The sequence below is a fragment of the Sturnus vulgaris genome, chromosome 6, assembly GCF_052056855.1.
Source record: "Sturnus vulgaris isolate bStuVul1 chromosome 6, bStuVul1.hap1, whole genome shotgun sequence".
Lineage (NCBI taxonomy): Eukaryota > Metazoa > Chordata > Aves > Passeriformes > Sturnidae > Sturnus > Sturnus vulgaris.
The window spans coordinates 34,944,607-34,954,545 of NC_142248.1; the positions used below are offsets into that span (position 1 = coordinate 34,944,607).

The 9,939-nt window shown below is 38.4% G+C and overlaps 1 long non-coding RNA gene across 1 annotated transcript in view; it reads left to right on the forward strand.

Moving 5' to 3' along the window:
- The window catches only part of LOC148223416 (uncharacterized), a 155,394-nt gene that overhangs the window by 59,307 nt on the left and 86,148 nt on the right, over nt 1–9,939 (forward strand). The window lies entirely within an intron of this gene.

Sequence of the window (9,939 nt, forward strand, 5' to 3'; positions counted from 1 at the left end):
TATGCTCCACAGCACAATTTTAGAAATTAATGGTTTCTAATCCCAAAAATAATATAGATACAAAATGGTGTTACATTCCAAACTGCCAGGCTGAAGTCCCTTGCTCTTATTTCATAAATATGTTTATAAGAGTCTGGATTAATCTCTCAACTGCAAGAAAATCTTTAGAAATCAATTGGGTTTTAAAGCTGAAGTTATTGACCTTTGGCAAATCATTGGTAGCCAGGGAAATACACTGAGGTATCTCTTTGTTGAAATATTTAAGACAATTGTAAGGCATCAGAGCTATAGTTAGATAAAGCTCCTTCTGGTCTTGCCATCTACTTCACTGGCTGAAGATAAATGCAAATGCTTTTGGCACTTTTGGGCTATTGTTAAAGTGCAGGAATAAAACATGCTTGTCTGACAATTGCAGGTTATTAAAGACTATTATATTGGTAATCCCTGGGAAATAGAGGTAAATCTCTCTTCAGTAGCAGCAACAGAATAACTTTTGTCTAAGATTTTGATTATTATTATTACTTTGTGGTTTAGTAAAACAATCTGGAAATTGTTCCTGACCTCAGATTTTCAAAAATCATGAGTCAAATCTCTTTACTCCCAAGACATAAAGCATTGTCCTACCTGTTTTCAAAGGCTGAATTTTCAAACTCTTTTTTCCAACTGGAGAGTTTGTGCTTTCTGAAAAATAATATCAGCCTTATTAGCATGAGCTGTATTATAAGGAGAGTACCTAAAATATCAATATAATGATAGAATCATAAGACTAGGATATTTATTACATAAATATTTTATTTTAATAGATGCTAAAATTCATTTCAAATGGATAAAGTTATTGACAACAAATGTATAAGTTACAGGCGGGAAAAAAAAAAGACAACATTTTTTCAGCACTTCTCATCTCCCTCACTACCAAGTGAAAATGAAGGGATTCTGGTGCATGGTGTCTTTGAAAATCAGACTGCTATTCATTTCTCACCTTATTACCAAAGCAGGGTTACAGTGACTATGTATTGACAAATAAGATGCCTTCTATTCCATCCTTCTCTTCATGCTACATTAGTTTTACTCTCATCAGTAAATGTGTTATTAAAATAAGTGATATCCAGTATTACAGCGAAAGAGCTAATGTAAGGAGCTTGACGTTGCCAGGGTCATGCCAGTCCACTTGTTATTGAAGACATATATCCATCTTCCCAGTTTTACCTCTTTAGAGTCTTTTTTGTTGTTGTTGTTAACCCTTAAAAGTAAATAGATTGCCTAGTCTATGTGCAGAAAGTTTGGCTAAGCTTTTATAACCTCAGCTGTCTTTTCTCTCTCATTACTGCTGCTGGCCACTGGCAGTGTAAATACCGTGTAGCCCTTTCCCCCCTCCAACCCCTTCCTTCTCAACAGTACCAAACATCTTGCTCTGCACCATCCTGGGAGCTGGGAAGTAGAGAATAAAGATGTTTGAGAAAACATCCTGGAGCTTGAGACATAGTGCTGCAGTGAGGGATATTGCCCTGCAGGCAGCAAAGCACACAGAAGTTATCTTGTTCATTTAATATAAGACTTGGAAAAGGCTTGGACTTCTGCAGCTTTCTAGTGCTCCTTGGATCACATGAGGAGTCACATGGAGCACTCAGAGCAATGGGGCTTCAAACTTGCTTGAATTTTCAGAAAAAAGACAAAAAAATTAATGAGAACATGAGGAAAATATTGCATTCTCCATTCACTTTGAATCCTGACATGATTATTCAGTTTTTTTTGTGGCAAGTTAGGCGATTGTTGCCTCTCAACTCAGGCTATGCAACACATGGAGTTTAAACACGTCCTCTGTAATCGGGACATAGCAGCATGGAAGGCTGAGTGGATTAATGCAAACTGTCTTGAGGTCTGTCAGTGTGCTCCTGCAATCTGTGATGCATTTCAAAATTGGGAAATGCTTAAAGTCTCTGGATATTTTTTTAGTTTTAGGGTGTTTTTAATAAATCACTTTGTGACCAAGAGCAGATGCAAATGGTAAATATTTGTGAAGAAGATAGATAGACTTCCAAGAAAAGCTTTCAGTCTAAACACATTGAAAGGCCACAAGTGTTATGCTACCCTATCAAAACAGATGTGAGAGAAACTTTAGAAAATAATCAGATTCATAGGCTGTAATTGAATTAATTATGTAGGCTCTTACATGCAGGTGAACCAAGAACTCAGATAGCAGAAGGAGTAAAGTCAGTTTTTTGTTCTGACTGGCTGGGACAAATTTATTATAATCTTAAGAAACTTGGCCAGTTTGCCAAAGAAAATACAAAGCTCCATAATATAAGATTTTTGAATACATCAAACTGGAAAAATAAAAAAAAATGTAGCAAACATCATAATGATCCTAAGAAAAGGTGATGAAAGCAAAATCAGTTGTATCTAGAATACAGAGCTGGAGTGCAAGAAGGAAAACCAGAAAGCTGGGAAGTATAGTAACGAGATGGGGAGTGTGTGAAACAACAGAAGAATGGAGAACTGAATTGCAGAGTACAAAAAAAAATCATTCTATTACTACGATGAAGTTCCTGGAAAAGAAATAATAGATTAGTATCAGGTTAAGATCAGATGAAGAGATGTAAATGATGTATGGGTGAGGAGAGCAGAAAGTTATAGCAGAACACAGAATTTGCCTCAGAGAAGGCTGGAGAAAAGCCCAAACACTGGCTGGAATGCAGGCATGAAATGGTCCCACTGCATTCACTTGACATAGTGACAGAAGGTTTTTACAGATCGTCATCTTGTCTCTCACTTACTGTAGCTCTAGTGTTCAGCTCTGGGAGTGACAGGAAATTTCTCCTAGTGATTCTATTGTCAGTGTGGCTTCCTCCTTCAGAGCTTGTCTTTGCCTGGTATTTAGTTGTTCATCTTTCAGCATGGTGAAAATGAATTGCATGAACATGCAACTCGTCAAAGCTAATGCAGGTTCTTAGGAGCCACATCTCAACACACCATCAAAATGGGGCTCAGCGCTGATTTCTGCTGTCCTTGGCTTTGTCCACCATGTGTTTTCCAGTTTGGATTGTTTTATGAGCAAGACAGTTGCTTTACACCTTAACAACACGGACATACCTTGACAGGGAGCTGCCAGGGCTTTTTAGGTGTTATTAGAATCTCACCTGAAGGAATATTTTAAATCATATCATATCATAATAGCATGCACTTGGTGTTTATGCACTAACTTGTGCTCTTGCATCAGTTCATCTGAAAATACATTTTTAACTTGTGCTTCACTCTGGAGGTCACTTTATCTGCCCGGATTTTGCCTTACCTCGTGCCTTTTCACTGGTTTTTATGACTGGGCAATAGCTTCTGGTAACTCTCAGGAATGTGTTCTGTCATTCTCCCACAGAATAACCATCAGGTGGAGAGAGGAGGATGGTTGCTGCGATAATTCCAAATTCTTAAAGAATTTAAGTCTAGGAGGGACTGTTGTAACAACTAAGTCTAGCATCCTACTAGTCATACATAGCATGAGTTACAGAACTTTATTGGTTGATTCCTGAGTCAAAGAATATCCTTCAGCAAAACTATTTGGTTAAACCTGGTTTGAGGATCATCATGATGAGATCTTGTCATGAACCAGGATGCTTTAATATTCAATTGCTTTCAATTGCTTTCAAAATTTGTGTCTTATTTGTCTTTTGCATTTATCAGTACATATTCTGCCTGGCATCTGATACCATTTTTTTGTCTTCTGATTTAGGCTACTTCTACAATCATAAGAAGTCTTTTTCCTTTATGCGTACCTATAATTTGACTGAAGCCATCTATTATCCTTCTCCTTGCTAAGCTCAGTACTCATATCTTTCAACTCTGGCAGTAACACAGTTTCAGCTGGATTCTTTTTTCCAGCCTTTTAAACTACCAACGTTTTACATTCTGACCTCCAAGACATGTCATCAGAACGATCTCTTGTATATTCTAAGTGAGTATTTTGTTAATTAAAAATTATGCTTTGTATTGATGTGAGGAATTCTAAGAGTTTTACTAGTAAGGTTTTTTGTTTCTTGGGGTTTTTTTTGCATTGTTTTGATTTAGGTTTGGGTTTTTTTTTTTTTTTTTTTTTCAATTTTGAGGAACTGGTCAAGGAAAGAAATCAAGTATTCATAGAGAATTGTTTTTCTTTTTGGAAAAGGAAAACAAGGCCTGTGGATAATATATAATCAGCTACAGTAAGTTATATGCATTTTACATGTGGCAACAACATTTCATTTTTTGCAAAGAAAGAAAATACAATTAAAGAGTAATTAAACAACATCAATTTTTATCTCAGAGGCCAGTGTTCTTCATAATTGTAAAAGAATGCTGTTCCAGTGTAAGATTCTGTACCTTCCCCTAGCATCTAGGAGCCTCTGTCAGATGAACTGAACCTGAATTGGGAAGAAAACCTTTATTTTATTTGAGGGAGTAAGTGTTTCAGTGACTGCAGAAGCTGTTGATGACAACAGTACCCAAAAGAGCTCTCAGGCCTGGACTGGAGTGTACAGATCAATAAAACATAGATTATGTTGTAATGACATACAGAACATTTATTATTTCTTCTGAAAAATCCTTTTGGAAGCAAAGCAATGAACCTTTTATTGAAAGAGGAACCACTGATGCTCTCTATGGTGTTGATTTTGCCTATACAGTGTTTTAAAGAAGAAACTTGTCCCATGCCTTAGTGAGAGTGTTGGTGAAATATATTAATTGTCTTGTGATAAAATCAATTATTTTGGCAATGAAAGCACGGGTGTAGTCCTTTATATCTTCCTAATTGCTAGAAGGAGGGGAGGTGAGGGAGTGTGTAGAAGCATTGGATTGCAGTCCAAGCTGCTTCTCAGGCATCAGAGTTGAAGAAGATATGTTTTCTGCTCTTGCAGAGGCAGTTATCTATTACAATTTTAAATTTTCCTTTTTCATGTTACTGTTGGTGTCTTTAAATAAAAAATTCCATCTGCCCTTGGCCCATATACTTCACTTTCTGTAGTGGCATTAGTGCTACGTAAGAAATTGTCCCATTGAATTCTGCCAAGTACAGAACTCCAGTCCTACTGTTATCTGTCTGTTGTCCTGCCAGACATATTACAGCACGTGGAGAGGTCTTAAACCTAGAGGGACTGTTAATTTCCCTACAACAACCTTTTAATACCCAGAATTATATCCTCTGACTGTGATGCTAAATAATAGAATAAGGAATTTGGGCAGGGAAACCTACTCTCAATTAAATTGGAAGGGGGCATGTCACATGAAAGAAGAGGAAGAAGAGGCCCTTGATGTATGTCATTGAATTCCTTATAGTTGATCTGACAGAGTTGGAGTCTGTTGATCTAAAACTCACCCTTTTCCATACTGTGGAGGATGACAGATGTTCAGAGGGACATAACATGATTAACTTTTTTGCTCTGAGAGGCAGAAGATGTTATGATTTACTTATATTGCTGATTCAGTGTGCTTTGTTCAGAAGTTTGCAGCAAATGCTGCATTGGTTTTCTGAACTAATGTGTGAATTTTATGTGCCTTTTCTCCACATCTCCCCCCCACAGTAGCAGTGGCTTATTTTGGTTGTGTCTGAAGGTTTCACACCTCTGCTCCAAGGCTATGCCTCCAGATCATATAGCTACCATTGGGATTGCTCTTTTCACTGTCATTCATCTGTACTTCAGACAGTCATCTAGGACCAGCCTTGTACTTAAAAAAGCTCTGACTTCTTGTTATTTTCTGTAATGATGCACAAGGCAGAGAACTTTATGGGGGCAGTAGAAATATAAATATCTTACCAATACAGGGCACTTAGGTCTTTTGGTTCCATAGTAATTGTCTGAGGAGCAACTTGAATTTCAAGTAGGTTTTGTATTTCGTTGTGAATATTTCACATTCTTCTAAGAGACAGCCAGAATCCATAAAGGTCATGTACTGTTGCTGATTCTGTGTCATTTGTCACAAAACAGCCAGCTGCTAAGATCCCCCTATGACCAACATTACCTGGCAGCTCAGATAGTTTTGGGAGAGCCGTGTAAAACGCAAAGGAGGATCAAGACAGGGATGACACTGATGCTGCTGGAGTGTCAAAAGGCCTGTTCAGAGACAGCACCATTGTCTCTGTTCTCCACAGCACCAGTCTGCAGCTCATATAAAGGCAACCATTGCATGATAGGAAAACTCTTGTGCCACAGGTCTGCAGCCTGGATACCTCTACTCCATCGACTTCCCTACTCTGTCAGCTCCAGCCATCTGTTAAGCTAAAACCTTTCCTTTGTTGCCTGTGTAAATGTACTTCTTTCCTCTGCTAGAAATGTTTTTGAGTCTGAAGCAGTAAAAAGAAAAATATTATCATCATACTCAACAACTTACAAACAAATGAAAGCACTCAAGAAATGATGGAAAAATAAAAATAAATTGAAACAAATCCAGTAAGCTCTGCTTAAGGTAGAATATACTGCCAAAGATGCTCTCGACACTGTAATTCCTGTATATGTTACAATAAGAAGATGCTCTTTACCTTGGAGGCAACATAAATTCAGTGTGTTAATACACAGACTGCCAAGGCTAACGTTGCTTTTATTTAAATATTGTCCTGAACAAAACATACAGCCACAGTACGTTAACGGCATGTAAATCATTGCTGTGCCATAGCTGCCTCAACCTATTTCTTACATTTCTTTTCTAACATTGTCAAACTTTTGTTTCATTTCTCCTCTTCTCTTGAATAAATGCTGTTTCCAGTGCACAGCTCCAAGCTACCTCTTTATTGCCAGTTCCAGACCTATGGTACCTGGAGTTAATCACCCTTCAGCTACATATTGTTAACTGTGATGTGTCTGCTACCTATAAAGGAAACTTTTTTATACTAGAAAATAAGATATATTCTGCTGAATTGCTAGGGTGGGGGGAAGCCTTTGTTGAAAGAATGGGACTACAGCTATTTTTATTAGTATTATAAAGAAATCCGTGCTCCATTGAGAGCACATGCTGCAATGTTAAATTGCAGGGAATGTAACATTTCCTGTGCTATCAAGACATTATTTGCAGCTTGTTTAATGAACTCAATTTCATTTTTATCTCTACTTTGTATTTAGATAAAGAAACAAATAAAGGAACAAAAATAGGAGATTTCTCTGGCAACATTTTTTGGAAAGGGGAAAAACGATATAGCAGTCTCAACCACAGATATCTTGGTCACATTGTCAGGATGGACAGCACAGTCTGTCATTCATTGCCCATGGCGGTGAATTGGGACACGAGCTGTTGATATGACACTAAACAGAGAATTACATTTCTCTACACTGTATGGAAAACATAGATGTATTCTTGTTCTCTGTGCCTCTGAACAGGAGAACAATGCTGATAGGAGCCCACCACTTTAAATCGTTGTTGGCTATTCAAAGCATTGACAATAGAAGGCAGTTGTGAACTGGCAAAAAAAAGAAAAAATCCTACTGGAAATGACAGGAAACCATTTGGCATGTGGTGAACAGAAAGCAGGCTGGTTTTATTCAAACCATGGTTGAATTCCTAAGGAGCTGTCAAGTTTTCTTTGGGACTTGGAGTGTTTGTGGGGTGTTCTATTATCTTTCCCCCCAGTTTGATTTCTGTTCTTTGGATACCAGAAAAATAAACTGAAAACTCTGAGTTATATTTAGAAAAACAATAACTGCTTAGTATTATCCTTCAAAGAGACAGAAACTCCTAACAAAGGTCTTGCCTCTGCACTGGGAATGGACATCTAGAGATGTGTGTGGGGAGGGAGAGGTGGTTTGTTTGGTTTTCATTTCCTTGTTTCAAGTAAACCCCATAAAAGAGCTAACATCTGAGATTCTTCCTATAAGGGTATGTAACCTCCAGGCATGGAAAGAAGTGGTATCCCCTCCAGTTCAGAAAATAAGTGAAGTTTTTCTGTGTATACAGTGGTAAAAATGATTTTTCAAAGTGCTGTTATGCCTATTTAGAAATAATCATCTGGAAACTTAAAAATTCTGGTATATTTAGCTTCCACTCTCTGTCTTTGGACCACATAGGAGGATGCTCTTCCTCTTTATTTAAACCTTGAGTTCTTCAGTCTGCTGTAATTTATTTATTTATTTATTTATTTATTTATTTATACTCCCATTACCCTTTTGACTATTTTCCCTCTCACCACCAGTTGTCCAGTGGAGAAGCCTTGTGGGGAGCTTAGGCATGTTGGAGCAAGCATTGCATTAATGTGATTGCTGGCTGCAGTGAGGCTCAGCATGACCAAGTGTTTATCTGTGTTTTTGTTGCTGCAATTCCACAAGTCCTGTAATATTCCATGACCTTTGGAGATGAAGAAGAAAACTGCAAAGACTACAGGAAGGAAAAAATCCCCTTCTGATTTTAGAGATGGGTGGGGGAAGGACCAGATCTGGTGACCTTTTGGCTACAGTTCACTAGATATATGTCTTAGGTGATGTGGGACATTCCATTTGGCATTCAGTAGACTGGAGTTGTTGGAAGTAGCTTCCAGTCTGATATCCAGGACTGTGGGCAGATAACCACAAAGTGGCCCCCTTCCACAGAGATATACCAGTTAGAGAAATGCAGTTTGACATGCTGTAAGTGGCCATCTTTCCCTCCACACTTAGTAATTTTTGTGTTGCACATAGATTTAACTTAAAAATATAGTCACTGCCTGTGTCAAAATTAAGGTGAAAAATATCAGGGACTTAATTTTGTTATTAGAGGGATTTTTCACTTGGGAATCCTGTGATAGAACCTGTGACCCCACGAGGGCCATGTGTGGTGAGGTGTGGTGTCCCTCAGAGACAGTGAATCTTTTTTCTCCCTCACCTGAATTCTTGAGACAGTGCCTGGTGATTTTATCGCCCTGCCCTTGTGCAACCACACTTGCTCAAACCTGGGAGCTAAGTTTGGGTCTAGACACTTTGGTCCTGTGGCAACAGAGGAACTGCTTTTCTGACTTTTGTGGAGTAGAAAATTTGTGGAGGAGGCTGAGATGGGTGGCTGGGGATGCATTTTCTTGGAGGGAGGGAGTCAAAGCAAGTATTTGTTAATGCCATTAAGTGTGCCGAGTGACCATATGGGATATGGGGGAGATCTCTGTGTTGTTCTGCCTGCACAGACAGTGCATGTCTTCCCAGCAGTGATTTACTGAAAACTGGGGGACACAGTTTTCAGGAAACTGGATTATTCTACAATTGCTAAATATCTAGCAAAAGAAAGAGGAGCCTCTAGTGATATCTCTGTATAAGCAGGTAATGTGACTTTAAACAAAGTAAAGCTACTATCTATTTAACCTGTCCTATAAAGTCTGCACTTGCAATACAGCTGTGTTGCTCAGTTTCTGGTCTATATTACCCAGAAAACTCCCAGAAGACATGGCATCCTCAATTATCCAGAAAACTCCCTGAATACATGGCATCCTCAGAGAACAAAATGTGTACATTTCCATTTCCGGTACTTCTAACAAGAAATGGAGTTTTTGGTCTTTGAGGGTGCAGGACTTCCACTGTTCATTTGCAAGGGAGAAGCAGAGCTCACTATCACATTTTTATCCACCCTTTCCTGGGTCACTGCTGGGTAGCAAATCTGACCATGATGTGCTCAGTCTGTTGCATCTGTACTTCTGATGGCATTGAGAAGCTTCCAGGCATCGATACGTTGTATTTTCATACCAAAGATTAAACAAATCATGAGATTGGGAATTGGGGACGAAGGTCCTTTGTGAGGGTGAGATTGGCAGTCCTGTTGCACATTTCTTTTTCTTACTGTGATGTGGTCCTTTATGTATCAATCCTCTAAAAGCTGTGGTGAAAGCAGTTGAAGTAGGAATTTCTTTGGGATGGACGAGTGAGATTCATATTTTCAGTGTTCATTAGTATTGTCACAGTCATGATGCAACTTCAGACAATTTTTGTATTTCTGCAGCTGCAGTGGAAATACTTCAGAAAACTTGAAAAT